The 26381-nt window shown below is 45.4% G+C and overlaps 1 protein-coding gene and 1 pseudogene across 3 annotated transcripts in view; one reads left to right on the top strand and one right to left on the bottom strand.

Annotated features, from left to right (window-relative positions):
* Grid1 (glutamate ionotropic receptor delta type subunit 1) overlaps positions 1–26381 on the bottom strand; it is a 760241-nt gene that overhangs the window by 465843 nt on the left and 268017 nt on the right. The gene's annotated exons all lie outside the window — the stretch shown is intronic.
* Positions 5953–6458, top strand: LOC148122062 (ubiquitin-ribosomal protein eS31 fusion protein pseudogene; annotated as a pseudogene).

Below are 26381 nucleotides of genomic sequence, written 5' to 3'. Positions count from 1 at the left end.
CAGCATGACAGCCACCTTCTTAGAACACAGAAAAAGAGCTTAAAAGTCTATTGTCTAAGGCAGATGTGAGAACACCATTGGCCAAACAAAGGTGAGACACACCAGAAGTGATGGGGAGACAGGAAGGAGTTTCTGTCCCCTACAAAGGGTCTGGGTTTTGGGTCTGGGGCACCTCACAGGCAAGGACCAGATGGACACCTTAAGAAACAGAGATAGGAGCAAGAGCAAGGGGGCCCTCCTCTAGAGCCCAGCGTGGGATGGTCTGTGACAATGCTGGGCCACATCTCGTCAGAGGACTCGTACCTGGGGATGAACACTTGGACTGGTAGAGACCAATTTCCTGTCTTAAGTAGAGGCCCTCATCAGCCCATAGCTTTTCTTATGGGTATGAAAGAGGGGTAGTTTGGTCTGCAAAGGCTCAGGCCTGCTGTCAGCTGTCTCTCATCTTAGCCCTGGCTCCTGAGTGGCTGGCCCTGGGTCTAGTTCTGAAAACTCACTGATCTAATAATGGCATGATTGCACCTGTAACCGAGCATGATTTTCCACTTACCAACCATTGCCGTAACATAGGCAATCTTACCTAAGCGCAACAATAAGACTCTGTAGTTAGAAATGGGAAAGACTCCCTACACAGTGGCCCAGCTTCTCCTCTCTCTCTCTAGTACAAGCTCTCTGACAAGCAACTTTATGGCCCCTGCCATTGGGAGACAAAGGCTAAATTTCACTCCTGAAACTGGGCAGATTTTTGAGACTTTCTTTGCTTGACAGAATGAGGCAGAAGTGATGACCTGTGTGCCAACTCCAGACCTAGACATCAAGAGTGCTTGCACGTGCCCAGCCATGCTGGTGTCATTCTGTAACTTCCGTGAGAATTGGCTTGGGTTGGCCCATGTGGCAAGGACAACTAGAGAAGACACCCTGCCAGGATCACCCAATCCAGGGAACCCTCCATACAACCACAGACATGGGTGGTGGGCCTCAAGATCAAACAAAACTACACTAGCGAAGCAAAACCACCTGGCCAACTGGCAGGCTCACGAAAACTGTTCTGGGGTTATTTGTGCAAATTTGTGTACAGACCATTCATCTCACTCTCTCCTCATAGTAATAAATACCTGTACACGAGTGTGTCCTTTCTTATCGTCAACTCAGGTTGGAGAAAAGAGAAGCTCTCTAACTATAGAGTGAGTTTGCATTACCCTGGATGTTCAATTATTCCAAAACAGAAACTTTGGAAGGTAATCAGCAGTAGAAGAGCCAAGAGGATAAGGTGCTCACGATGGGATTAGAACCTCTACAGGCCATAAAACTCCTCCTCTCCCTCTCTTTACCCCTCATTCTTCCTCCTGTGGATCAAACATCAAGAAGGCAGCAATCCATGAAGAGACCCTTCACCAGAAACCCACCTTGATGACACCTGGGATCCAACTTCAAGTTTCCAAAACAGAGAAAATAAATTTCTGCTGTTAAAGCTTCTTCGACCAGGAGTCTCTTTTTTGGCAACTTAGGTAAACTAAGTCAAGATTCCACTTCACTGCCAGTCAGTGACAGGGCAAATTCACAGTATGCACTGTTAAGTGACAGTCCCTGTGTCCTGCCCAGCCTTGGGGTGATGGCTAGGAGTTCTTCTGGTTATATCAGTGATGGTATAAAAGACCAGATGATTCAAATGAATTAAAGATGATCAGGCTGTGTGCTTAGACAAGACAAACTCCTATGCATAGGAGAAAATGGTCATTTGGCTGCTTCCCTGGGTTTGTCTGGCCTTTTAGGAATAGCAAAAGCAAGAAGCTATGTCTTTCAGAAACATTCATTTTAGAACCAACCCCAGCGAGTCTCAGGTTTGAACTCCTACAGCCCTTACTGTAAATTGCTAGTCCCACCTGCCCCAAGCACAGAGCCTCTCTACAAAACAGGCTTCTAAGAGATGACATAGCTAACATAAATGGACACACAGTAGGACCTGGTTCCCATTGGACAGCCAAGGAAATGAGGCTATTCCAGCCCATCATCATGGTGAAGGCAGCAGCAGCCTGTATCCAAGTAGAAATGGTGCCATAGGTCACCTGAGATACTTATCCAAGGCCACGTGATGCCGCTTGCAACAGACTACAGTTTTTTTGGTGCTATGCATATGGGAACCTGGCAGCTGTCTCTGAGGACTTCCAAGTCACACTGCAATAAAGAGCCCCTAGGGCTCAAGGCCCATCTGCTCTACGGAGACAGAGCTTCAAAGGAGATGTCACGAAGCATCCCAAGATGCCGCATGCTTCCCTCAGAGCTGGAGCACTGCCCTCAGCCTTTAAGATGGGGTGGAACCATAGAGAAGACAAATTTCGCTCAGCACCAGCCAGAAGGTTGTGGTTCCGCAGCTCTGAGGACACTAGATGAGTAGAGTATTGTCCTGGCCTTAGGAAGTCGGCAATAAGGCAGTGAGGGTCCTACGGAGCTTTTTATAGCTCAGAGAAGGTAGGTAATTCTGGTATGTTGATAAAGGAAGAAAGCAGCCTTTAAAAAAAACTAATCAGTAGGCTTCTAGGAGCATCCAAGATTCAAGTCGGGAATATGAAATTTAGGGCACTGCCTCCTATAGCCCTCGTAGACTCAGCTCTAAGATTCTAAGATGTGCCAGGTTTTCCAGTCCTGGGATCATCTCCTTCAATGACCAGCAAAAAGTCTGGGTTCCCAAGCTAATGTCATCACTCAGGTTGCCACCAAGCTGTGACTTTTTTTCTTTCTTCTTAAATGACAACAGTTCCCAATATAGTCTACAAGGTCCAGCCTCCTTGGCCTTCATCCACACCATTAGCCATGATCACCAGATACCTTGACTCTCTCAGCTTCTGCTGGATGCTGAATAGATAAGGGTGGCAGGAGCTCTAGTCTAGGAGTTCTGTCTGACGGCCCTGCGCTTGCTCTCCTTCTGAGACTGGGTATCCTCAGAATCATACTTAGAACCAAAAGTAGAGTACAAATCAATTTATTGAGGAAGTGAAATAAAGAAGAAAAAAAGGAGAATTAAAAAATTGGGAGTTAATAGAGGAGACTGCATAGATCCTGTGTCCCACTGTGTCGTAAGATGTCAAAGGGTCTGGCTTCTCAGGGGGCTGGTGGGTTAAAGCACCCTGGCTGGCCACTTCTTAAATGGAAAGGTAGAGTGAGACATAAGCAAAGGGGGAAAAACTGGACCACTGTGAGCATCTCTCATGCACCAAAAAGAACACCTACTATGTGCTGGGCACAATGCCAGGTGCAAGCACCCAGGAAAACATTAGGTTTATTTATTTATTCGACTCAACCATTGCTGCTCTCCCTGACCAAGCAGAGGCAAAGTAACATTCAAATCACCCTCTAAGGAAAGAATAAGAGAATTTATACCCAGACTCCTGGTAAATTCTCTCTAATTGATATTCGGGTCTCTCATTTACTTTATTTTAACAAACAAGGTGCCATTTAGGTAGAAAGACATTAGCCTGAAACACCCTCAATCAATGCTACTCTTGTGTGTTTGTGAGATTGTCTGATAGAATCATTAAAGGAGAAGGCAAAGATATTTAACCTCGATTTAATAATTATTCGTGGATTTGGCCTTAGGATCACAAGCTGGGGATGTAGCTCTAAATAAGCCCTTTACAAATCACCTGGAAATGCAATACCATAAGTAGTTACATTGTGGAGATCACGAATGTGCACACCTACAGAAGAATTGGAAAACCCTCTCCTAATGTTATGTAAATGAGACTGGTGATTGAATAAAATCTCCAGGGACAGAGTTTTACGCAGACGCACAAAGTGCTGGCTCTCAAACTGCCACAGTGGAAATAGAGATTCTGAGCCCCCAGGAAACTGGGTTAGATGCTGCGCAGAGTAACTCTGGTAATGACAGATCAAGGCTTTGACTAAAACTGCTCTATGTGCTGCAAAGAGGAGGAAGGTGCAGTACTTCTAAATTAACATACTATTTTACATAACGTATGAATTTCAATCTGTATGCAACTAAATTAATAAATCAGATGCTACAAACAGACATCTGACTCCCTCCTTTACTTCTCCACATGTTTATATGTTCACCTCCAAATGACCCCCTACCCCTGTATGGGATCCTCCAACGGGAAAAGCTGCAGGATGCACTTCCTATTAGGAGTTGCTCTGGAGTCCAGCATTCCTGGGAATGAGTTGTGTAATGAAGTGGGAAACTCACTCAGGTCTACCCAGCAGGCAGACCTTGCCCCACCAACCAGACAACCTGATCAAGATGCCTAAAGTTGAGGGGAAGACATAACCATCCTATTAGTGAGGAATCTGGTCCAGAAATACTTGGAGGCTAAGCAACTCAACCATATGGGCATAATGGGTACTATTACCAGAACAGGGCCCTATCTGCCTCACACTTGCGGCTGTGCCATCAACCCATGTAGGTATCCCCAGAAGTGGGACCTATGCACAACCACGTCATAGGCTGGTCTCAGTGGCACGTCATCTCTTGAACACGATGAGCAGAGCTCCAAGCTGTATCACACTCAGACCTTGTAGAGGACCCAGCACTGGCCCTGGTTTGAGGATCCCACTGATCTAGGCTACGGGTCACTGCTTCCACAGACTGGAATGTGCACTGTCCCCTGGCAACTACTCCTGTCACGAGTGTCAAGGTTCTTTGAACAGCTACTTCCAAACAGAGCCAGGAGTTCCCTGTAGCCACTAGCAGGCCAGTGCTCCCAACCCAGGGGAACAGGGCAGATTAGCTGTCACTCTGCAAGGCTCTCCCTGCTGTATGAATCACCGTTCTGGCAAGCGCCACAATCTTCTTTGACACACACAGCATCAGCTTTTCCCCGGTAACTTCATTCCCTTCCCTCTTCCCCCTTCTGCCTCCTAAATATGGGTTCTCATAGTTGCATTGAGCAGTCCATATCCTCAGCACTGGCCTCTTTGGCTGAAGAACTCACACCGTCCAATCTGAGTAGGAGCCCAAGAGAATTAAATGCCAACTCCTAACTCTCCTCTGCCAGATAGGCCTGGATCTGCCAGGTCATGCAGTCAGTCACCCACAAGCAGGAGGCTTTGGCACTGTCTCTCTCTCCTTTCTTTCTGTCCCTACATCTCAGTCCAGGATTTCCTTTTCTGTCTAAAAGGAGCCTTCAAAATGGCAGCCATACCATCTGGCTCAGCCCCTGCAATCTGTCCTGCTTCCAGCTGCCAATGCCAAGTCTTCAATGTGTAACCACAGGTCCACTGAGAGAATGCCATGGTACCTTCTACCTAGCAAGAAGAAACAAAGCCACTGCTGCTCTTGCAGAGTTACTGGTCACCTGGGATTCATCACACAGGACATATATGCCCCCTATGGCCCCACCTAGTCTCTTCCCATGAAAGAATTCAGAATGCTGTCATTGTTATTCTCGGGCTCCAACAATGGCTCCTATTCCAAGAATTTGTCCCTTTGAAGAATTGGTTCCTCAAAGACCGAATGCTCAACCTGCCTTCCCATGGCAGCATGGAGAGAACCCAACAGGCTGAGCCTCAAGCCTCTTCTTTGCCACATGCTACAGATGAGTTATTACAGTCTTCTGCTGTGCCTCAATTACATCATCTGAGAAATGGAACGGTAACATTCTAGTAAAGGGAAGATTATGGTTTCTACTTCTATTGCCCAGTACCTACTGAGGACTGCTGCTCAGAAAAAGTATCCCTCTGACCATTGGTCTGAAAGAAAAGAAAGAAGGAGGGAGGGAGGGAGGGAGGGAGGGAGGGAGGGAGGGAGGGAGGGAAGAAGGAAGATTAGTTGGGTATGGTAGTACACACCTTTAATCCCAGCACTTGGGAGGCAGAGGTAGGCAGATCTCTGTGAGCTCAAAGGCAGCATGGTCTACAGAGTAAGTTCCAAGAGAGCCAAAGATACACAGAGAAACCCTGTCTCAAAAAAACAAAAAATAGCTTTCCGATCCACCATCTGTGGTGGCAGCACCGCCAGGATGCAGATTTTCGTGAAGACCCTTACGGGGAAAACCATCACCCTCAAGGTTGAACCCTCGGACACTATAGAAAATGTCAAGGCCAAGATCCAGGATAAGGAAGGAATTCCTCCCGATCAGCAGAGGCTGATCTTCGCTGGCAAGGAGCTGGAAGATGGCCGTACTTTGTCTGACTACAACACCCAAAAGGAGTCCACCCTTCATCTGGTGTTGAGACTTCGTGGTGGTGCTAAGAAAAGGAAGGAGAAGTCTTACACCACTCCCAAGAAGAACAAGCATAAGAGAAAGAAGGTGAAGTTGGCTGTACTGAAGTACTATAAGGTGGATGAAAATGGCAAAATTAGTCGTCTTCGTCGAGAGTGTCCTTCTGATGAATGTGGTGCTGGAGTTTTCATGGCTAGCCACTTTGACAGACATTACTGTGGCAAGTGCTGTCTGACTTACTCCTTCAACAAGCCAGAAGACAAGTAATTATGTATGAATAAATAAAAAGACAGGAAAAAAAATAAAAATAAAAATAAAAGCAATAGAGTTTAAAATAAAGCCATGTAAAGATGGAAAATACATAAAAAATCTGGATACTGTATGTTATTATGTTGTCTTTGAATGGTTTAATGTCTAAGGAAGGAACAGCATCTGCTTAAAGACATTTGATTACAAATGCTGCTGAATTAATCCAACATATATATATATATATATATATATATATATATATATATATGCCTTGACTTCAAAATTTAAGTCGAAAGATATGTTACTTTGGAAAAGAGGTTTTGCTTTGTTTCCACAGGAAATGAGAGACTATAGATTTATTCTGGGTTAAGAAAAATCAGGTTTGATCAAAGAAGACCCCCTGAAAAAATCTCTGATAGGAGCAGATGGCTCAGATGATCCAACATTTCAGAGGATCTCTGTTGCAGTTTCCTCTGAGTTCTACATCCATAACAGCCCCAAGACTACTTGCTGAGATGTTCAAGGCTCACAGAACATTCCAGCCAGGACTTGATCATAGTGTTAAATTTTCTTTAGGTCCTCATAAGATTATTGGCATCCCCCAATCAGCAGGAAGTAGCTTAGAAAACTATGCTCACATTCCCAAAAAGTGGATTGCGGATGTCTGTCTTTGTTTAGAAAATTTTTACAGATAATGGTCAGGAAGAAAACTAAACAAAGGAGTTTAGATTCAGAATTTTTGTTTTGAAAAGAAAAAAAAAGAAGGGGAAATGCTATGTAACAATGGTCTTGTACCCTGTACAAGATTTGCCTGTTGTATTGGTTTACTAAAATGCTGATTGGCCAATAGCCAGGCGGGAAGTATAGGTGGGGCACCCAGAACAGGAGAATTCTGGGAAGAGGAAAGACTCAATATGCAGTAGTCACCCAGACACAGAGGAAGCAAGATGAGAATGCTTTGCTGATAAAAGGCACCAAGACATTTGGCTAACACAGACAAGAATTATGTGTTACTGTAAGAATTAGTTAACAACAACAACAACAACAACAAAAAGCCTGAGCGAACAGGCCAACCAGTTTATAATTAATGTAGGTCTCTGTGTATTTCTTTGGGACTGAACTACTGCAGGACCTGGGCAGGACAGAAACCTGTCAACACACTGGTAACTGAAGTATCTAGGCCTGGAAGGGCCCAAGGATGAGCTACATATACACATACAGACACAAAAACGCAAACAGGGAGGGGAGAGAGAGAGAGAGAGAGAGAGAGAGAGAGAGAGAGAGAGAGAGAGAGAAGAGCATACACACATGCGCGCGCGCACACACACACACACACACACACACACACACTCTCCTAAGATGATGGCTGTGGGTTTGATGGTATGTATTCTTATGCCTTGGAGGAATCACATCCCAATGCACAACTTACTTTGAGAAATCCCTAGAGGTCAGAGGTCATTCTGAGACTTTTCCTGAAGTCTCACCATTTCCATGTCTTCTCCCACCCTGTTCATTTTTCTCCAACCTCTTCTGAATACTCCTTAAGAAATCATGTATTCCTGTATGTTCATTTCAAGGTCTGCTTCAGGAGACTCTACCCTCAGATAAATGCCTACCTTGCAGAGCTGTAATGAAAAGTCAGTCTTTATTTGCAAGCAGAGTACTTGGCAAAGGGCCCACCATGCAGATAGACAAAAGCCACTACACCACAGTTCTCAAGCTCAGTTCACACTCTGTCGTTTGTGTGCTTCACCTCACCTTCAGGACTAAAAGTAAAGAGGCCATGGCTTCCAGGTCCATGCAAAAACCCTGTGTCCAGACACTGGGAGTGAAATTGCAAACTCTGGTTTTGGTTCAGTGGATGTAACTAGCCACATAAGAGGCCTCTAGTGCCCAAAGATTTCTTTCCCAGTGCTCCCTGGGAACAAACAGTATTACATAATTACTGTCTAATTTCTCATGCTCCAGGAATGTCTTCAGGTGGAAAGAGGTTCTTCCCAGAACCTGTGAGGCTGGATGATATAAGTTTTAGTGCAAGAGGATGTCACAACCACAGCCCAGAAAAGAAAAAGGCTGGAGCCCTCTACCTCCCTTCAGACAAAGCCTACCACTGCCATCGCCATGGTTAAGGGAAATAATACCACCTGCTGTTTGCGGTATGTGCTGGGCAGGACTACTGAGAGCTGTACTGGAGCTGACTCTCCAAAAGCAAGGAAGACATAAAGACTGACATCTGCTTCCTTGTGCAGATAGGGAGATTGTAACTACACATTAAGCTGGTGCACTGACAGGCCTTAAAGAAACACACATCACTCACTGTAAAATAGGAAGGGTTTGGCTGTGAGCTGCCTATTGGAAAGGAGGCTGATGTAAAACTCAGACTCGGTGTCTAAAAGACAGACCCAGAGGACAGTGAGTGTCACTTGAACACCTGCAGTGCCCAGAGTCTATAGAGATTTTTGAACTGGTAGGTATAAAAAGGTTTAATACACATCCTATCCTTGAGTCGTGTTTTAATAAAAACAAACTTGAAAAGCATCCACCAGCACAAGACTGTCCAAATAAAGGATGAGTACCACATGTGCTTCACCAATCTACTATTGTAAGGAATACTTTGCAGCCCTCAGAAAAAAATGTAAATTAACGTATGTGTATAGGAAAGGCATTGATGGAGTATTATTATGTGAAAAATCAAATTATAGAAAAATACAAATACTTCCAAAAATATACATAAAATTTGCAGGAAGAATAAAATGTAGGTCAGCAAACTAAAGCTACAGGGCCTATTTTATGAATGAAGTTTTATTATTCTATATCCACGCTTTGTCATTTATTAACTGGATATGGCTACTGCAGAGTTCAGTGACTGTGACAGAAAGTGTATGCAGACGACATACAGTGCTTGATCATTTAAGAAAGAGTTTGTCAATCCTTAATCTAGAAAATCAGATGCCAAATGTTCATTACACATATTTGAAAGTAGCAGGGAATTAGATCATTTTATTTAGCGAAGGATTTTTGGTTTCTGGTTTTTGGTTTTGACAGTGCTAGAGACTAAACCCCAGCTCTCACATATACAAGGAAAGCACTCTACCAATGAACTATATTCCAAAGTCCATTTTCTAAACTTATGACTATACATACTTATGTTTTCTCTGCCATGATTATGTGCAGTCTTCTAAAAACACATAGTTTTGAAAATAATCTATTTGCATACTTATAGTAAAAATAATTTCACAAATATGCATGAAAGATGCCAAGATAACATCCATTAGTTTGTAACATAAATTAATTATATAATAATAGTCTCATTCATATTCATGAAATCTTTCTCCATTTTATAGCTGAGAACAGAGTTTTGGAAAGTCAGCAACTTCCTCAGTGTTCATATTAAACCCCAGCTTTTTCTCAAGACAAATGTGATTCTGACCATCACATTGGTGATGGGCGGAAGGACACCATCTCCTCTCTTGAATTCGCAGGACAAAGAGCCCTCCTGAGAAGCATCATCATAAACTCATAGTGTCCCTTCAAGAAAGCTATCCTGGATGGAATGCAAACTCCATAGGTGAGAGGCATCAGACAGTGCGCGGCTCCTGAGTCCACAGTGCCTAGGCTCAGGCTGTTACTTAGGCCAGCTGGGATGAACTGCTTCTCTTCTCCCTCCAGAGAATTGAGAAATTGAGGTCAACAGGCTAAGTCAGCCAAGCTGGAGTCATCAGTTAAATCTGAACACTCCCCAGACTCCTGCCGCAGGCCCTTTACTGCCTCCCCACACTGTCCGCTGCTCTTCCCTCATGGATCCCAGATGCCCCTGCCAATCAAAGGGCTCCCATCTCCCCAGTCAGGCTATTTCCTGCTTCTACACATTTACAATCACACTCCGCTCTGCACAAAACGTCCATTCTCACCCAGGCCACCTGGCATTCCCACTTATTCTTGGAAAGAAAGGTCACCAACTAAAAATGCATCCACTAGCCAAAGGAAGGGATTGTGAAGATAAGGACATTCCACATTTAGAAAACTTTAGATTTCAATCCTTCCAGACCATGCAGAAGATCTAGTAACACTCATCCCACGTCCCCATGTGGCAATCACAGGCTATGTCTGAGGAGCAGCTGCTCTCTTTGATGTGTGTTTCCCAGTCGGTCATGGGCACAAACGCCGTCACCCAGCCTTCCCCACAGGCTGCTGGAGACCTAACTGGGATGGCTCCCTTTCTTTGCCTCAAAGTTTTTACCTTAAGTGTACTCCTTGGCCCAGCAAAAGCACCTGTAAATGGGTTAGACCTGACTCCTACACCTGGTTCCAGACCTACTATCACTCTCTCCAGAGCATTCTGGGTAGTCTGTGCCCTCAACTGATCTTCTGCCCACCTACCCTCATCCCATTCCAGCAAAGCTCAGCTCTACGAAGTTCATGATCACGTGTTGCCCCTGTGCTGTAAGCCCTGTGGACTGTCTTCCTGTCTGGTGAGATCCTTCTGGGCAGGGCTATTTCTGATTCCGCCCTCGCCGATGCCTAGCACAGACCCAGTCCATCAGGGGTCAAGGGCTCCTGCCAACCTAAACTGACCTCTTTGATGACGATCTATGTTTCTTTATAGAGAAAAATAACCTCAAAGCAGTCTCAGTCCTCCATGGACACAAGAATGGCAAGACGGAATGCTTGCAGCTCCACAAGTAAAAGCACTTGTGCAGAAGATGAAGTAATTTCTGCTCACAGCATCTGCTAATCGCTCAAGATTCTTCTAGATGTGCGGGGCTATAGCATGAAGGGTGTTATTAACGAAACCGTACGGACTGGGAGGCAGTCCTGAACAGCGGCCCTCCTTCTCAACAATGCCTTCTCTCGAAGGCTAATCTCCTGCCATTATTTTTAAATTCTTCGTGTGCTAGAGAAGTCACGTAGGTTGTTTTCCCAAATAGTCACTCAGCTGACAAGCATTTTCTAATGACAGAACATTCTGAAAAGGCAGATTAAAGATGGGGGGGAGAGCTGAATTAAGATGGTGCAATTGCCCCCACACAGCAGGAGGCTAAACTGACTGCAACGTAAGATTCTGAAGAGAAGTTATTCATGTGGTCTGAGCCCTGTAGCCCCTTCCTTGAGAGAATTCAAAGAAGTTCCACTAAAGGCAGCTCCCATCCGAATGGACGGCTCTCCTTCCACAACCTCAAGATCACACTGAAGACTGAAAGGCAGTAACAAAAGGTTACTAACAGTTCCGCAGCTAAAATGTGTCTGAAACATCACAATAGATTGTGTGCCAAGGGATTCATGCTTATCTATTGGGGACTGTCACCCATTTTCCAGGTGAGAATACAGAAATGCACCCAAGTTCACACCCCCTGTAAATGATAGGGCAAGTAAGGGACTTGTAAGATCAAGTGCACACTCTTCTAACTTGGCAAGTTCTGTGTGCTCTTTCCTAGCCTCAAGCCACCTCCTCCCCTTTAAGGAAATATGTCTTGAAGGGACTGCAGAGTGGCTTCAACCAAGAGGTCCCTAAGCCACAGGGCACAGTCCTCCAGAGAGAAGCCTCAGCACAAACGGCACCTGGGGTGTCCGGTGGGCCACTGTCACACCTGCCCCGATGTCCTTGGTGCTGAAAGCCCTCCAGGTGAGACCTGACGATCAATCAACCCTCCTTTAGTACCACAGGGAGCTGGTGGACTCCCCCCCACCACGGCCCTCAAACCGCACGCGCTTTGAACAGCTAATGAGGCATGCTGGATGGCTGCGCAGCCTAATGTTTTCAGATTTCCTGGGGTGAGATAATGCCACTGACGAGGAAGTGTACACTGAGCCATCCCGAGCACTGATAAGGTGTTAATAAACCTTAGCAAATGCTGATTGGAGCTGGCTCTGGCAGCCCAGAGCCACGCTCTCTCCCTCACAAGCGGGAGGCTGGCCAATTAAACTTGGGAACTTCTCACTTTGGAGGTGATCCCAGGATGGCAGCAGGGTGCACACGGGACACACTAAACCAGGGTATCAAGCTGCAGCTTAGCACCAAAGGACAGTGTGAGCATGAAACACCTCACCCAGAAGGGCCAAAGACTTCCAACACCTCCCATCCCCTAGATAATCTGTAGACATTTGGTTTCTTTTAATGTTACTATGCATATATTTATAGTTGATATAAAAACTCTTAGGATAAAGAGTTTCAAAATAGATGAGGGGGAGGCAACAGCAGATGTCGGGTGTCCCCAGCCAGTGTGTCTGCCACTCAGCTGTTTGAGTATGGATCCCAGAGCCCTGAGTTGAGGTTTTGTCTCACTCAGAAGTGTAAGGAGCCTATGCCCTTCTCCAAAGATGGCACATAGTTTATAGATGCCCGCCCTGGAACACAAGTCCTCAGCCCGTTGCTTCAAGTTAACTGACTACCATTCCTATTCCGGGTTTCCCGCTAGGACCAGGCAAAGTCAGAGCTCAGCTATGGCCTCATATGCTCAGTGATTTCACTGGAGCTTCTCTTTGGATACAGTAGGCTCTGCCAGGCTCTGCATCTGAAGGATGCAACAATGATATGAGGGAAAAAGAGAGAAATAGAAAGCACTTCTGAACACCATTCTACTTCAGTTTCCAAATACCTAATCTAGAAACTTCCCTAGGTAAGCCCTTGTGTCACCTTTCACACATAAGGAAACCAAAGTTCTGGGCAGGAAATGACTTGGCCATGCTCACCTGGCTCCTCAATAGCAAAGGGTAAACTCCACCCGCATCTGGTTGACAGCGAAGTCAAAGCGAGTATGTCCCTAAGGCACACTGTGATCATGCTTATCAGGAGCAATGCGAAGCCAAAGAGAGAATGGGGTTTAATAAGATACAGATCTGAAAAGATAATGTGAGGCTGGAAGTGGATGGGCCAACCAGAGCGTGGTAAGCTCCCCTTCTCTGTCAAATAGCCATTCTGTGTATTGCTGTCTCCAGGGGGAGCCTATACATATTACCTAGCAAGGAACGCACCACTTAAGACCACTCTGATTCCCAATTATAAGACAACCCTTATATTTTAATTTCAAATGTCTATTTCACTGGACAACAGATTGAGGCAAATATTTCCACACGGGGCCCCTGCCTAAAGGAGCTAGCAGTTTTGATAAAGGTGAAGAATCTCCTGCCGGGGACAGTGGCCGCTGATGCTGTCACATGCCCTCTCGCTTAATTAAAATGAGCTGTGTGTGATGAACATCTCAGGGAGGCGGCTTGCTCCAACGATGTCACCTGAGGACACTGCCATTCCTAAGGAGGTAGGTACTCTAACCCAGTCTAAATGAACCAACAGAGAAGTATGTTACCATTGCTGGGCAAGCGTTAGTTATTGGTTGGTGTCCTGTAGCTGAAAGGCAGAGGTTGTGTGAGCAGGATTAGGGGTGGGAGGCTCCCTCCCTCACATGCTCACCAATCTGTATCTACTGTTCCCCTGCCCAGGGTTCAGCTGTCTAGCCTCCCACGGCTACAGTCAGACATGTCAACCTGCTCTCCAGGCTCTTCCCCAGCTTGATGTGGCCTGGCAATTTCCTAAAGATACCACAAGGAGGAGCAATGTATGTGGCCAGCTGAAGAAGGCAGGGTTGTGGAAGACAGGGACAGAAACATGAAGGATGGAGTGTGGGAAGTGTTTACATCCCCTAGTGAGAATTGTTGTTGGGAGCAAGGATCCACTCGGCTAAGTCAGGTCCATAGAACACCTGCTCTCCCACCACAGACTTCCCAGGGGAGCACAGAGACCAGGGTAAGCAGAATTATAAGCAGCTCTGAATTTGGGGGCCTGGGAAGGGCAACCACAGGGAGACAGTCAAGAATGCTTCTATTCCCAAGAAGTGGTCAGCCAGGAAGCGTCATTAGAAAGTTTGTGCTGAATCTTTTCTCCTGGGAAAAAAACAGTTGGTTATTAGACAAACACATCTAAGCAGCATCTACGTTTCTGTGGTTCAGAAGGTTCTTTTCTACCTTCACTGAGGTCTCACAGAGAGAAAAGAGCATGCATAGTGCATATGACTCAGGAAGTCCATCAGAGGTAGCAGGCACGGAAGAGTGGTGTGGCCACCTGATCCTGATTATGGTGAAGTAGGGATACCCATCAGGAACCCCTTGGCCAGGGTGTGTTCTGTGCCTAGGAAAAGAACTAAGCTTATAGAAGAAAGACAGAAGTCCAGGGGAAGAACTGTGCACGTGGAATCACCTCCCAGAAGGCACGTGTACTGGGAAGGCTTTTGAGTCAGTGTTGTTTATTTATTCTTCCTGCACACCTAGCTTCCTTCCTTCATTTGTCTGGCTCAGAAACATGTTTGGAAGTTCTGGGCTACTCAGAGAAGCAGCAGGCATTGGGGCTGGAAAGACGGCACTGTATGTTGGCAGAGCATATACTAGAAGCAGAAGCCAAAGTAGTCACTATACTGGAAGCATAGAGAGACTGTGTGGGCCACACCATGTATTATTGCTCTTGTACTGAAGAGTCTCCTCCGAAAACCAACTCTTCCCCAAGGGAGACTATTTCTTAGGAGTATACGTACTTAAGTTAAGGAAATCATCTCGAACATTGGACAGGCTATAAGGGGCACAGATTCCAGGCCTTTTTCTAGCATCCATCTTCTCTGATACCAGAGTCCCCTTCCATAGGGACCTCACCTCCACTACTGCACAGGAATGATATGAAGCAGTGTTCAAGCGAACATCTTTCAGCAGATGTGGGAGCCTTCACCCAGCTTCCCAGAACCCTAGAGCCTGCAAAGCAAGAATTTCAACCACACACACAATTTCAATAACAGAGAAAGTGCCCCCGGCTCCTTACGGACAGCCTGCTTTTCTCGTCAGTTCACATGTGTGTAAGTCACCTTTCAACAAACATCCACAGGCAGGGCAAGGCCAAGAACTCAACCGTGTGCAAACAAATCCACAAGAATCCCTCAGTCTCACCTTGACCCTGGGAGACCTTAACAGCTAAGGCAGGGGAACCAGTTGAAAGGTCAGTGTCCACAAAGCGTCTCAGCATGTGGGAGCCTTCCCTAAAGTACACTGCTGTGTATCCCTGGGACTCATTTCTAGACCGTACTCTGCCTTCACGCTGGCATACGGCAAGTGAATTCAAAAATTTGAGGTAGACGTCTTCTAGGAGTGAAACCCCTGGCTTACTCGCTTCATTTAACTTGTGTGAACATGTTAAAGTACTGTGAATGATTTAAAAATGCAAGAAAAATTGCCGAGGATTCAACTCAAATACAGAACGAACACACACACCCACACACACACACACACAGAGAGAGAGAGATAGAGAGAGAGAGAGAGAGAGAGAGAGAGAGAGAGAGAGAGAGAGAGAGACCTGTTAAGAAAAAAAACAGAAGACCTCTAGCGTGGCTAAGCATGTCAGTGTTGCATAAATGCCCAGAGTTCAAGTGCAACAGTTGGTGACACATGGAAGAGACCTAGTTCTACCAGAAATACTACAGAAGTTCGGCAACATCCTTACCTTCTCTGAGCCTCAGTTCCCACATGAGTCTGGATGCACTACACTCTCTCAGGTGTGCTACAACAGAGCAAAAGATGTTCAAAAACTGTCCATCCAAATAAATGGCCACCAAAAGCAGCCCTTGTCTTTAAATCCAAGCAATTTCTTCATTCTATCCCAAATCTTGCTGCACTACACCCATAAACCTCCCTTTTGACTAAATCAAGATTGATACTTTCTTGTTGCTGGATACAAATGACATTTTCAGAGCATTTTACTAGTGAATGCAGGGTAGACTACCAGAGTGTCTAGAATAGTGAGGGGAGCCAAAACGATGACCTGTGAGATGCTCACAAATGCTGGGAAAGATCAAAATTTAAGATGGAAGCTGGCCACAGAGTACCAAGTCCTGATAGCCAACCAGGGAGCTCCCTAGACTGTAAAGAGGTGGTCAGAAATGGACTTCTAGAGGATGTCCAACACCTGAGGGAATGCTGAAGGAGAGAAAGGAATGGTAAGATGGAAGGGGCCCAGAAAATGGAGACATCTATAGGAAGAGAGACCAAGGAATGGGCTAAAGGTAGGACCTGGGATCATTTGATGAAGCTGACGGATGGGGAGAAGGTGAACGGACCGGGGAGTGATGGGGAGAGCGCAGCCTGCATTGTGGAGGACTGCAAAGGAGGAGCAGCTCCAGGGCAGCTGGGAACCATGGGAGGGTTTATGCAGAGAAATGACAAGGTAAGCTTTATATTTTGGACATTTAAGTTTATGAGAGTGTCTAGCCATGATCCATAACTTAACCACCCTCCCTCTAGAAAAATCTATGATGACTTGGACAAAGATGAAAATGGTAAACTAAGATTTATCGCTACCCAAGGAACAGATGTGTGGGGAAACTTGAACGATTTGTAACACCTACGGACTAAAAGAAGACTCATGGGAAAGACACTGCCTTCCCATTTTTTTTAGCTTACCACATTTCTTTTCTCAGACAATAACAAGTTTTTCCTCATTTTAGCCAGAGGAGTCAATAGCTACTCTGTCAATTTGTTTTTATTCTGTTGAGTAAAGAAATATAGGCATGTTTGGGGAAATATAAATAGGTCTTAAGTAGTGGAAGTAATTAAAGACAACACGATATGCATAAACCAACACAAATCCATCCCAAAATAACAGGAAAAATAATGACCTATAGTTATATAAAATATAGAACCAAAATAAACAGCAAAAAAGCAAAAATGCAAGAGAAAATGTCAGAAGTAGTAGCAAATATATGTCCCAGGATGCCATGCATAAACTAAATAAGTCTCCAAGCTAAGTCACAGGCAGAAGCCAGACACATGGCTACCTGCGGAGCCACACCTGAAAGAACCTGGCTGAGCACTGATCAATACAGAGCACGCCCTCGTCCCTGTGAGCTTGTGTCTTTGCTGCTGCCATCAGTGCTTTCCAAGACATCAGCCTGCCACAAGGAGACACGAGAGCCCCTCTGCTGGTGTCTGAAAACAACTGGCTCACCTGTCCTTGCTCCCCCCACAACTGCAGTCTGGGGAAGATGCACGCCAGCAGCTTTGCAACACATGAGGGAAGCCAAAGCCTCTAAATGCGGTTGCATTGTCTATATAAAGCAAAACCACACCATTTGACAGCACCGGGAGACCTGTTAAAGCTTCCCAGTAACTTTCATCCAGGTGGCGGCTTTGAGGCTTCAGAATGAGGACTAAATAGAGAACAGAAACTTTCATTCACGTTTCTAGTTTGTCTTAGTAATTGAAAAAGAGATCTTTGCTTGTTGAAGGGCATTAGAAGGTGATTTTTGCACCCCTAGATATTTCAATAAGTGAAATAAAGTCTGATTGAAATATTAGCCAAATACAGACCATAAACAGACTTGAGACACAAGTTCACCCTCAGCACAAGACTGACAATAGAACGGATTCATTCTGCACTCAAACTCTAGCTCCACACAGCACAAAGACCCCTGCTGATTCTCAACTGCACATTGCTAAGGGTGAAGTGAGACACTGCATCTTGGGAAAATGGCATTCAGACAGGAGCCAATGCCTTCTTCACAGAATGACTGCCTCTGGCTGTCTACCCCAGAGAGAGCATTGTCTAGTAGGTACCTTAGGGGCATGGCAAACAGAGATCTTCTCTTCTTGCCTCTGCCAGAACAATTCTGGAGGATAAAGGAAACTGATGCCTGCCCTGCTCGGAGCACAGTAAAGGCCCTCAGGCCTACTCTGAGCTCTAGGTCACAAAGTGGCTTGTGGTGGTTTAAAAGAAATGATCCCAATAGGCTCACAGGAAGTGGCATTATTAGGAGATGCAGCTTTGCTGGAGTAGATGTGGCTTTATTGGAGGAAGTGTGTCACCTGGGGGGGGGGGGGGGCTTTGAGTTCTCAGATGCTCAAGTCAGGCCAGTGACTTTCTCCCACCTTCAGATCCAGATGCAGAAGCCTCAGCTCCTTCTCCAGCACCATGTCTGCCTGTATGCCATCATACTTCCTACCATGATGATAATGGATTAAACGTCTGAACTATTAGCCAGTCTCAACTAAATGTTTTCCTTTATGTGGAGGCCCAAAAATATGAGCCTATTTCCACGTTGACCAAAGGTCAGAGAGTTGGTACTTACTTCTAGTTCCTGTAAGGTTGTTGTGCTTCTACCTCAAAGGTTTCAACCAGATTAGGTCAGAGAGTTCTGCTCTCTCACAGTTATTGTCAACAGGTATAGCTAATATCCAGACCTTGTATTTCAGAGAAGTAGATAGGTTTCTACCTCAAACAAAAGTCTATAGATTCAACTAAGTTCCAGTTCTCTTATGCTGATAACTTTGGATTCCACCCAGGGAGGGGTTTGCCTACAAAATGTTTTAGTCTAGGTTGTGTGTGTGTGACTAGCTTTGCTCTAGCAACGGAATGTTTAGCTATGGATGTGGCCCACAACCTTCATCTGGTCTGTTCATTTCCTTGTATCATATTAATGCAGTTTTTTGTCTTCCTCCTACCTTTTGGGGTCAGGGGCATTTAAAATTCAATGGGTGAATTTCAGTACCCACTAGAATTCCCTCCTATATGCTTCTATCCTATACGCTTCTCTGTTTTATTATTTTCATTTGTGTCTTCATTTTCTTTACTATATTTCTAAAGCCCCAGCCTCTACCTCAGCAAAGTGGTATTTTTGTCGAGGCTGGTTCCCAATAACTTGATAAGAGTTTCTGTGGTCATAGTGTCTCTTTATAGCATAGAAACTCTAAGACAGAGTTGGTATCAGTGACTGGGGTATTGCTGTGACAGGCCTGACCATACTGTGGTTTGGACGAATGTAGACTTTGGGACTTTGGAGTAGAAAAACAATAAGTGGGGCTTAATGGGCTATCTTAGTAGGAACATGGAAGACAGTGGTGCTGAGGGTAATTTAAACTATAAGGGTTTGTAGCAAGAGGTTTCAGAGGAGAAGAATGTTAGTTTGTGACCTAGAGCCTATTCTTGTGTTATTTCGGTGAAGAATGTGGCTGCTTTCTATCCTTGTCCCAAAAAAAAATCTGCCTAAGACTAAATTGAACAGTTTTAAACTAATTGCATCTGCACAGGAGGTTTCAAAACAGCCTGCTATGAACTGTGTGGTGTGATTCTTGGTGGCCAAACATATGCGTATCTGTAATACAAAGGAGCAGAAAAGTTCCAAATATACAATTTGAGGAGATAAAGGGACACCAGGAAGTAGAATGGAGCTAAGTTCAAGGAGATAAACAAATGAAAGAAAATCCTGATGTTAAATGCAATAAAGGGAATAGTGACTCAGAGAAAGATTCCACCCAGGTGAGGCTGCAACTTGTAAATAGGAATTAAACAAAAGCTTCCAGCCTGGTGTGATAGTTCATGTCTTTAATCCTAGCACTCAGTAGGCAGAGGCAGGTAGATCTTGGAGTTTGAGACCATTCTGGTCTACAGATCCAGTTTCAGGACAGGCAAGTTTAGGCGGTGAAAGAAGCCATCAAAAAGAGAAAGCTGGTGAAGATGTATTTAAATGAGAAGAACTTGTGCGGCCTCAGCAAGCCGCACAACTCGGCAATTTCAGTCACGTGGTTCTGGCTTTCAAATCAAGAACGGAAGAAAGAAGTTATGGATTGGAACCTCCTTCTGAGACTAAAGAAAGACACTAAGATCAGGTTAGTGTCAGGGTATCCCATATGGAAACCTAGAAAGGTCATTGTATGAAGCTATGAAGATAAGGCCTAGATCGCCTTGGAGATCCCAAGATGTTGGAGATGCCAGAGCCATGGGACACTTGCTGAGAGCTGCGAGCACAGAGTAAAGCCAGCCCAAGAGAAAGAAGTGTGTTGCAGTCAACAAAGCTGAAAGAAGTTGGAGATCTGAAGAGATTTTTTTGACATCATGCATGGAGATGCAGAGTTCAGAGTTTGTCACGCTGGTTTTTGGTCTTGCTTTTGTCCAGTATTTTCTCACTATGCTCCCTTTACTCCCTTTTGGAATGGTAATGGAAATCCTGTACCATCACATGAAGGAAGCATGTGATCTGTTTTTTCATTTTGATCTTATAGGGAATTGTTATAAGAGGGATATTTTAAGAAATTGACACGCGTCTCAGAGGAGACATTGGACTTTGGACTTTATAGAATATAGAGACAAGCTGCTTAAAGCTGCAAGTCTTGCATTTCTGCATTATGATATGGCTAAAAAGCCTCTGGGGGCTAGGAAATAGAATGTGGTAGTTAGAAAGAAAATGGCCCCCACTGGCTCACAAGTAGTGGCATTTTAGGAGGTGTGGCCCTGGCAGAGTGGGTGTAGCTTTACTGGAGTGTGTCATGGGGGGCGGAGTCTCAGATGTTGAAGTCAGGCCCGGGGCTCACTGTCTCTTTCTGCAGCCTACAGATCCAGACATAGAACTCTCAGCTCCTACTCCATCACTAGATCTGCCTGCATGCCACCGTGATTCCCGCCATGGCAATAATGGACTAAACCTCCGAACTGTAAGCCAACTCCAATTAACTGTTTCATAGTGTCTCTTCACAGCACAGAAACCCTAAGACAAGGCACTACCCAAAGTCATCTTGAGCTGAGCCCAGCACCAAAAAGCAGTATCACTCAGGACCTGGACAAAGGAGCATAGACTCTCGCTAAGCTGAGAGCAGGAGAGCCTTGCTCAAGGAGGTATGGGCAGTCAGGTCAGCAGCACACAGGCTCTGAACCAGATAAGTGCACACAGTTCCAACCTCTCATCCAGACAGCAAGGAGGAATGCAGAGAACATGCCTATTCTTCTTCTGTGCAGAAGTGCCCAAGAAGAAGTCAAGTGTTCCGCCGGCCTGTACAACCATTCCTTGCCAAACCATTATTTTCCTTCAGTCCCAGAAAAAAAATGACACCACTTCAGACAAATGTAGAAGCCATCGCAGCTTCACTGTGAAAAAGCCGACAACTTTCTGCACACTAAAGAGCACTGAGGGAAGATTGAGACAGGGGTATTAAAATCTGATCTCCTTTCCTGGAGCAAAGAAAGATGCGGCTCCGTCTGTCTTTGTGTGGATGAGAGTAGATGTGTGATGCTCGAATTGGGGGTGTGTGTATTAATATGTGATTGATTGATTGAATGAATGAATGAATGAATGAATGGATGGGTGGGTGGGTGGATAAAGTGCATATATATGTGAACAACTGAATCACCTTGGGAATGAGGAACAGGTGAGCAATAAGATTACAGTCCCACGAAGTGAATGTCCAAATGCATAAAATGAACACGTGAGCTTTAGCCTCTGTCTAACTACGCACCGGGAGACACAGGTACAGAGCACTGACTCAGCTCATCACCATGCTCACCATAAATGTTTTCTATCACGCCCGCCCCTCCATCTAGCCTCGCAGACCCAGAAGCAGCAATTGCAAACAGTCATCGACTATATTAAGCCATGCACACGCTCAAGTATTCATATGCGGGAGTCCTAACCCCTGGGGTCTGAGAGGATAAAATCTAATCAACATCTTTTCCTTTTCACATACTTTCCCACTTTTTAAAATTTTAATAGCAAGAAGTTTCAGTGTGACATGTTCCTATAAACATGTCATATTCTTTGACCATACTCTCCGACTACCCTTCTTTATCTCTCAACCTACTACTAGTTTCCTTCCTCTTCCCACATAGTCTCATTTTCTCCTCATCTGAGAAAGACTGTAAGATATCTGTCTCTGTGATCAGCTAGGTCAGTTCACCTGATTTAGATGATCTCCAGTTACACCCATTTTTTTTTTGCAAAGTCACCATTTTGTCAGTCTTTTAGAAAAGCCACTACCCACTGTATATCCACACTACATTTTCTTCTCCGTTCATCTGTGAGATGAATATCGGGCTGATGCCACAACTGGAGCAAAGTAAAATGAGCTGTAGTAAACACAGATGTGGTGTGTAGATATCTCTGTGGGACATTAGCTTAGACTCCCTCACACTGATTCCCAGGAGTGGTGTATGCAGGTCATGTGGTATCTCTGTTTTTATTTTCTTGAGGAATGGATGAAGGAACTTAACAGAAATGATCAAGGTGTAGTGAGGTCATCGAGGTGGAACTTAACTTAATTTGGTGGCGTCTTTCACAATGGAACGGGCTAGAAACACACAGGGAGAATGCTGGGGAGAGCAGAGGGTGGGGTGATTTTTCAAAAGTGGGAGCTAAGTACTAGATACCAGTGAGGGCTGAGACACGTGCTTTTCACATGTGCCCTTGTATAGAAACAATGCTGCAGCACCCCAATATTGAACTCCCAGCCTCCATAGCAGACATTAAACTTGTGTTATAAAAACATCTAATTTGTGGTCTAACACGACCCCTAGGAAAAGACCACAGACTACTCTGAAGATACCCTATACATGACCAGACATAGCTAATGGCATTGCATTCCCCAAAATTGCAGACAACAAGTTTGGAAGCCAATTCCCAAGGCAGAGACAGATACCTGCAAGTTCCTCAGGGAAAGTACAGTGGACTCGAGGCTTGCTAAAACAAATTAAAGTCTGAACTGTTTCTCTTCGAGATTCAAAGGAGTCATCCATCATGGCGAGAAGGATGTACACAATCCTATCGTGGCGGGAAGGAATGAACAAGCCTATCATAGCGGGAAGGATGTGTACAAACAGTGTTGCAAATCACAAGAGCTAGGAAGCAGGGAAATGGCGGTAAGGGAAAGGACCAGAATAAGATGCAGCCCCAAGGATAAGTACTGAATGACCTACTTCCTCCAAGCAGGCCCAACCCTTTCACTTTCACCATGTCCCAATGATGCCATCGGGCTACAAATCCATCAGCAAGAGATGACTCCATCGGTTACTTCAGAGTCTTCACAATCTCAGCAACTCTGGAAACACCCTCCCAGACAGCCAAGGGGCACTTCACTAATTACTAAGTAGATGTTTTCCAAGCCAAACAAGCTGACAATCAAGAGCCACCATCACACCGTGTATGTGGGAGAATGATAAAGGAACCAGAAGGCAAAGGATTCCATGGAGCATCAATGGACGTTCCAGCCTTCCCCACTTCTGGTCTCTTCCTCTTCCCTAGAGAACTAAGACTCCTGTGTGTATTCCTAGGTCCTGCCCTAGGCCTGGCAACTAGTGTGTGTCCACTAAGGCAATGGATGAGGGAGAGAAACAAGAAGAAGATGCTCGTGAAAAATAAAAGTAAAATACCTCCAAACGCCAGGGGAAGGCTCAGCTTCTTTTCTCACCTTCTTACCAGGCCCTGCAAGCTGGATGACTGGTCACACTGGGTGCTGGGCAGATAGACGTGTTTAATTGCTGTGTATTGTTTTTAATTAATTCTAACTGGGAAAATACTCACTGCCAGTGTATCCAATCCATGATTTCATGGAAACTGTTACTGGGAAGGAGGCTAATATAAAGAGAGAAATTTCCCAGGCCTATTGACACACACTGATGTCCCACTACTTAGAGGGTGAAAGCAAGAGAATCAAGAGTTCAAGGCCAGAGTCAGCTATGCAGTGCAGTACAAGCCTGGAATACATGAGACTTCCTGCAGACCAACTTAATGAAAACACTGGGTGTCTGTGACCAGGGATTCACTGGTGTTGAAGGAAGGTGTCTCCCCCATCCTGATGTATCCTCGCCTCCATGTAGTTTTCTGAGGAAGCGTACTTAGAGTGCAAGGGTAGCAGACAACTCAGGAGTGAGAAAAGAGAAACCAACAAGGGGCCTGGCCTCATAAAAGTTCAAAGGTTCTCCATTTGAGGACCTGACTGGAATCCAGCAACATGCTTAAAGGAGTCTTTAATAGATGGCAACTCTCTCCAGCCTGGCTTGGCCCTGAGCAGTGACAGGCATCTCCAAGGAATGCCTAGAGGTTTATCTCCAAGTCCACATAGAAAAAGGGTTCTGGTCACACAGCACATACTTCTAAGAGGCAGTGACAACTCTGAGGACATGGTTGGCAAAGCACTGGGACAGTCTCAATGGACAACACAACTGATCTGTTCTCTTTCTATTCTCCTGCTAAAATACACAACTGCTTCTCCATTGCAAAGACCCCAAAGTGTAAAACATATAAATAGGAAATGTCCTCCTATAGAGAATCAGCAGCTGGCTACCTGGGCTACATGGGGAACATAAATATTTATGCCCACACCCGCTTCTGCACATGCTGCTCCCTTGCTCAGCATCCCAACCACCTCTCCTTCTGTCCTGTAAGTCAGGGGATCACATTTTTTTCCCTTAAAAGCCATCATGTCTTTTAAATGCTCATGCCATGCCCTCCGTCTTCCTTGAATGAGGATAAGACATGGGGTTGACAGAAAAGCACTGAATACAGTCTTTAACACTGTCCCCTGCACTGTTCACCAAGCCTCAGATACAATTCAAGACCCAGGGCTAGCTGGGGCACATGAGAAAGCGTAAAGGTTTGAGTCAGGACTGTATTCTATCTCTGCCTTCCCCCACAGAGCTGGGCACCTTGGCCTTGCAATTTAAACCCCAGGGTCTGTATGTACTTTAAGTAGCAGTTAGGGAACCTGCAAAGCAACTCTTACTTACGAAGGCATGATTGGCAGCATCCTCGGACTTACCCTGTGTCTAGACAATAGCAACTCAGTTATGGAAGCAAGCTGAACAGATACAGAGAAGCATCTAGAATGTAGCTGTCCCAGACAACACAGCCCCACCAGGAAACGGGTGTCAACCTAGCGGCTCAATTGATCTCATGGCAGGAAGGGATTCCTCCTTGGCATTGGGCTCTTCTGCTTCAGATTTTGGAACAGTGACTGGGGATGTCCCCTGAAACTTCTTGGCCACCCCATCTTAACCCTTAACCATGTGAGGCAGAGAACAAGACGCTGTCTGAAGTCACTTGCTGAAGTACTTGGTGCTATGTTAGCAGATGGTCTGCAGAGACTGATTACCCTTGAACACAATTCTAGGAAGAAACTTCTCCAGTTGGCTTTGTCATTTCCAATAAACTCAGGAACACTCCGGGCCAGGAAGGCAAAATCTACCTGCAAGTTTCTGGAGCTCAGTACTGCCTTCTCTTTTCCTCCAAGACATCAGGGTTCCATCAGATTTAAGGGCATGGGGCACTGACCTAGAGGGGGTATTGCATCCATCAAACCAGAAAGAAATCAAGAAGCCAGAACCTACTTTGTAGCTGGATATCTCAAGCAAAACTTCATAAAGTGGGGAAAATGAGACAGCCCAGAGGCAGCATCCTGGTGCTAACCACAGATGGCCTTGACCAAGTCACTCCGCCTCTCTAGGCCTGTGTCTCCGTCTGAACCGCCATGAAACAGCTGTTTGAAGCTGCTAAAGCTAAGAGGTATAAAAGTACCCAGCACTTATCAGGCTCTTGACAAATGTGTCACCTCCCCCTTGACCTAACAGCAATGGTGAATTAACTCCGGCTCTTTTTGAAGTGTGTGCCCCTTCCTTTGTGTAACCTGGATGATCTCCCTGGCAGTGGGTAACGTGGCCAGGACAATGAGGGGCAGCCAGCAAAGGCATTTGAAAGGACCAGCAGTAGAGTATGAGGAAACCCAAGGGGAGCAGAATCTCAACACCCAGGTGAGAAGACACAACCAGCGAGGGCAAAGGCTGAAGAATGGCAGGAGAGGATGCACAGAGAGTGACGGATGGACTGAACAGAGCTGCTCCAGCATAATGGTTGGCAGGACGTAAACATAGCTGATTGAAGGGTTCTGGGCCTAGGTCCCCAGAAGCGAACCCTGAGACAATGACTCAGGTGCAGAATCCATTTGTGGGACACATATACAGTTGGTAGGGAGTAGGCAGGTGATCTGGGGAAGGGAAGAAGACGTGTGGTGACGGGTGCCATTAGGAAACACACAGAGGTGATGGCAGGTTCCTTCAGCGGGAAAATGGTGATTATGACACACGGGCAGTCAGGGACTAGGGATGGTTTATCTATAACCCAGCCACAGTCTTTGAGTGGCGGCTGTTCCCATGCTAATATTCTGACATGTCAG

The sequence above is a fragment of the Myodes glareolus genome, chromosome 5, assembly GCF_982192425.1.
Source record: "Myodes glareolus chromosome 5, mMyoGla1.1, whole genome shotgun sequence".
Classification (NCBI taxonomy): Eukaryota; Metazoa; Chordata; class Mammalia; order Rodentia; family Cricetidae; genus Myodes; species Myodes glareolus.
Note: the sequence above shows the minus strand (reverse complement) of the source record. Positions and strands in the feature narration are given on the sequence as shown.